Here is a 5,000-nt window from a genome sequence, read left to right as displayed (position 1 = left end):
ACCTCTTTAAATTGCCTTTTTTGAGAAAGAAACACCGCAAAAGCTTTCCTTTGCGGAGTGATGTCGTTGCGCAGGGCATGAGTGCCTGGATGTTCTGAGAGGGGAGCAGGGATGAATGCCTGACCGAGGAGAGGTGCTGAAACTCGGCCTGGATGTGTGTCTGTGCGCAGGGCATGAGTGCCTGGATGCTGTGAGAGGGGAGCAGGGATGAATGCTGGACCGAGGAGAGGTGCTGAAACTCGGCCTGGATGTGTGTCTGTGCGCAGGGCATGAGTGCCTGGATGCTGTGAGAGGGGAGCAGGGATGAATGCTGGACCGAGGAGAGGTGCTGAAACTCGGCCTGGGTGTGTGACTGTGCGCAGGGCATGAGTGCCTGGATGCTGTGAGAGGGGAGCAGGGATGAATGCCTGACCGAGGAGAGGTGCTGAAACTCGGCCTGGATGTGTCATTGCGCAGGGCATGAGTGCCTGGATGCTATGAGAGTGGAGCAGGGATGAATGCTGGACCGAGCAGAGGTGCTGAAACTCGGCCTGGATGTGTGTCTGTGCGCAGGGCATGAGTGCCTGGATGCTATGAGAGTGGAGCAGGGATGAATGCTGGACCGAGGAGAGGTGCTGAAACTCGGCCAGGATGTGTGTCTGTGCGCAGGGCATGAGTGCCTGGATGCTGTGAGAGGGGAGCAGGGATGAATGCTGGACCGAGGAGAGGTGCTGAAACTCGGCCTGGGTGTGTGACTGTGCGCAGGGCATGAGTGCCTGGATGCTGTGAGAGGGGAGCAGGGATGAATGCCTGACCGAGGAGAGGTGCTGAAACTCGGCCTGGATGTGTCATTGCGCAGGGCATGAGTGCCTGGATGCTATGAGAGTGGAGCAGGGATGAATGCTGGACCGAGCAGAGGTGCTGAAACTCGGCCTGGATGTGTGTCTGTGCGCAGGGCATGAGTGCCTGGATGCTATGAGAGTGGAGCAGGGATGAATGCTGGACCGAGGAGAGGTGCTGAAACTCGGCCAGGATGTGTGTCTGTGCGCAGGGCATGAGTGCCTGGATGCTATGAGAGTGGAGCAGGGATGAATGCTGGACCGAGCAGAGGTGCTGAAACTCGGCCTGGATGTGTGTCTGTGCGCAGGGCATGAGTGCCTGGATGCTATGAGAGTGGAGCAGGGATGAATGCTGGACCGAGGAGAGGTGCTGAAACTCGGCCAGGATGTGTGTCTGTGCGCAGGGCATGAGTGCCTGGATGCTATGAGAGTGGAGCAGGGATGAATGCTGGACCGAGGAGAGGTGCTGAAACTCTTTTGAGATCAAAACACAGGAATCGCCTTCTTTTCCCGAGTTAAGACCAAATACGGATTTTTGTTAAAAAGTGATTTCCTTGGGCCAGAACAAGTTCAGACTCCTTAGTAGGAACCATGCACACACCTCTTTAAATGACCTTTATCCCGGTTCAGAAAAACGCCAAAGTGTCAAAAAGTACCAGGGGCATGAAGCCCGGTTCAGAAAAACGTCAAAGTGTCAAAAAGTACCAGGGGCATGAAGCCCGGTTCAGAAAAACGTCAAAGTGTCAAAAAGTACCAGGGGCATGAAGCCCGGTTCAGAAAAACGTCAAAGTGTCAAAAAGTACCAGGGGCATGAAGCCCGGTTCAGAAAAACGTCAAAGTGTCAAAAAGTACCAGGGGCATGAAGCCCGGTTCAGAAAAACGTCAAAGTGTCAAAAAGTACCAGGGGCATGAAGCCCGGTTGAGAAATATTTTCTGAGTGCCAAAAAGTACCAGGGGTGAGAATCCCGGTTCAGAAAATTTTCTAAGTGCCACATAGTACCAGAGGTGAAAAAGTTTATAGTACCAGGGGTGATAAAGTTGGAAAAAATTTCTGTCAGAGAACGGGAAAAGGGGACGATGGGCCGAGTCAGCCCAAGGCCCGCCCCTATTCTCCCACACGACGAGGTTATTAGCAGACGACGAAAACACCATCTGCACGATTTCAGAAACCCAGTTTTCGGAAAAATATCTGAGTACCAGACTGGGACGGTGAATTGATAATCCGAAAGATGACACTTTCCACGGCCTGAAATGATGGAGGAAGGGGGCAAAAGCTCCAGCCTGGCTCCTGGAGGAGGGGTCCAAAGGCAAGAACGTGTGTCCGAGGATGGGTGCAGGAGAGCGGATTCAAGGCGCGGCTGACCGCTGGAAGCTCCAGGCCGGTTCCTGGAAGATGGGAGGCCGACTTTGGCAGAGCATGAGTCCGAGGAAGGTGCTGGAGAGCGGATTCAAGGCGCGGCTGACCGCTGGAAGCTCCAGGCTGGTTCTTTGAAGATGTGAGGCCGGCCTGGAGGAGAATGAGTCCGAGGAAGGTGCTGGAGAGCGGATTCAAGGTGCGGCTGACCGCTGGAAGCTCCAGGCTGGTTCTTTGAAGATGTGAGGCCGGCCTGGAGGAGCATGAGTCCGAGGAAGGTGCTTGAGAGCGGATTCAAGGTGCGGCTGACCGCTGGAAGCTCCAGGCTGGTTCTTTGAAGATGTGAGGCCGGCCTGGAGGAGAATGAGTCCGAGATAGGTGCTGGAGAGCGGATTCAAGGTGCGGCTGACCGCTGGAAGCTCCAGGCTGGTTCCTGGAAGATGTGAGGCCGACTTTGGCAGAGCATGAGTCCGAGGAAGGTGCTTGAGAGCGGATTCAAGGTGCGGCTGACCGCTAGAAGCTCCAGGCTGGTTCCTGGAAGATGTGAGGCCGACTTTGGCAGAGCATGAGTCCGAGGAAGGTGCTGGAGAGCGGATTCAAGGTGCGGCTGACCGCTGGAAGCTCCAGGCTGGTTCTTTGAAGATGTGAGGCCGGCCTGGAGGAGAATGAGTCCGAGATAGGTGCTGGAGAGCGGATTCAAGGTGCGGCTGACCGCTGGAAGCTCCAGGCTGGTTCCTGGAAGATGGGAGGCCGACTTTGGCAGAGCATGAGTCCGAGGAAGGTGCTTGAGAGCGGATTCAAGGCGCGGCTGACCGCTAAAGGCTCCAGGCTGGTTCCTGGAAGATGGGAGGCCGGCCTGGAGGAGAATGTGTCCGAGGAAGGTGCTGGAGAGCGGATTCAAGGTGCGGCTGACCGCTGGAAGCTCCAGGCTGGTTCCTGGAAGATGGGAGGCCGACTTTGGCAGAGCATGAGTCCGAGGAAGGTGCTGGAGAGCGGATTCAAGGCGCGGCTGACCGCTAAAGGCTCCAGGCTGGTTCTTTGAAGATGTGAGGCCGGCCTGGAGGAGAGTGTGTCCGAGATAGGTGCTGGAGAGCGGATTCAAGGCGCGGCTGACCGCTGGAAGCTCCAGGCTGGTTCCTGGAAGATGGGAGGCCGACTTTGGCAGAGCATGAGTCCGAGGAAGGTGCTGGAGAGCGGATTCAAGGTGCGGCTGACCGCTGGAAGCTCCAGGCTGGTTCTTTGAAGATGTGAGGCCGGCCTGGAGGAGAATGAGTCCGAGGAAGGTGCTGGAGAGCGGATTCAAGGTGCGGCTGACCGCTGGTAGCTCCAGGCTGGTTCTTTGAAGATGTGAGGCCGGCCTGGAGGAGCATGAGTCCGAGGAAGGTGCTTGAGAGCGGATTCAAGGTGCGGCTGACCGCTGGAAGCTCCAGGCTGGTTCTTTGAAGATGTGAGGCCGGCCTGGAGGAGAATGAGTCCGAGATAGGTGCTGGAGAGCGGATTCAAGGTGCGGCTGACCGCTGGAAGCTCCAGGCTGGTTCCTGGAAGATGTGAGGCCGACTTTGGCAGAGCATGAGTCCGAGGAAGGTGCTTGAGAGCGGATTCAAGGTGCGGCTGACCGCTAGAAGCTCCAGGCTGGTTCCTGGAAGATGTGAGGCCGACTTTGGCAGAGCATGAGTCCGAGGAAGGTGCTGGAGAGCGGATTCAAGGTGCGGCTGACCGCTGGAAGCTCCAGGCTGGTTCTTTGAAGATGTGAGGCCGGCCTGGAGGAGAATGAGTCCGAGATAGGTGCTGGAGAGCGGATTCAAGGTGCGGCTGACCGCTGGAAGCTCCAGGCTGGTTCCTGGAAGATGTGAGGCCGACTTTGGCAGAGCATGAGTCCGAGGAAGGTGCTTGAGAGCGGATTCAAGGTGCGGTTGACCGCTAGAAGCTCCAGGCTGGTTCCTGGAAGATGTGAGGCCGACTTTGGCAGAGCATGAGTCCGAGGAAGGTGCTGGAGAGCGGATTCAAGGTGCGGCTGACCGCTGGAAGCTCCAGGCTGGTTCTTTGAAGATGTGAGGCCGGCCTGGAGGAGAATGAGTCCGAGGAAGGTGCTGGAGAGCGGATTCAAGGTGCGGCTGACCGCTGGAAGCTCCAGGCTGGTTCTTTGAAGATGTGAGGCCGGCCTGGAGGAGCATGAGTCCGAGGAAGGTGCTTGAGAGCGGATTCAAGGTGCGGCTGACCGCTGGAAGCTCCAGGCTGGTTCTTTGAAGATGTGAGGCCGGCCTGGAGGAGAATGAGTCCGAGATAGGTGCTGGAGAGCGGATTCAAGGTGCGGCTGACCGCTGGAAGCTCCAGGCTGGTTCCTGGAAGATGGGAGGCCGACTTTGGCAGAGCTTGAGTCCGAGGAAGGTGCTGGAGAGCGGATTCAAGGTGCGGCTGACCGCTGGAAGCTCCAGGCTGGTTCTTTGAAGATGTGAGGCCGGCCTGGAGGAGAATGAGTCCGAGATAGGTGCTGGAGAGCGGATTCAAGGTGCGGCTGACCGCTGGAAGCTCCAGGCTGGTTCCTGGAAGATGTGAGGCCGACTTTGGCAGAGCATGAGTCCGAGGAAGGTGCTTGAGAGCGGATTCAAGGTGCGGCTGACCGCTAGAAGCTCCAGGCTGGTTCCTGGAAGATGGGAGGCCGACTTTGGCAGAGCATGAGTCCGAGGAAGGTGCTGGAGAGCGGATTCAAGGTGCGGCTGACCGCTAGAAGCTCCAGGCTGGTTCCTGGAAGATGGGAGGCCGACTTTGGCAGAGCTTGAGTCCGAGGAAGGTGCTGGAGAGCGGATTCAAGGTGCGGCTGACCGCTG

The sequence above is a fragment of the Odontesthes bonariensis genome, unplaced genomic scaffold (genome assembly GCF_027942865.1).
Source record: "Odontesthes bonariensis isolate fOdoBon6 unplaced genomic scaffold, fOdoBon6.hap1 scaffold_156, whole genome shotgun sequence".
Taxonomy (NCBI): Eukaryota; Metazoa; Chordata; class Actinopteri; order Atheriniformes; family Atherinopsidae; genus Odontesthes; species Odontesthes bonariensis.
This window is presented reverse-complemented; position numbering follows the sequence as displayed.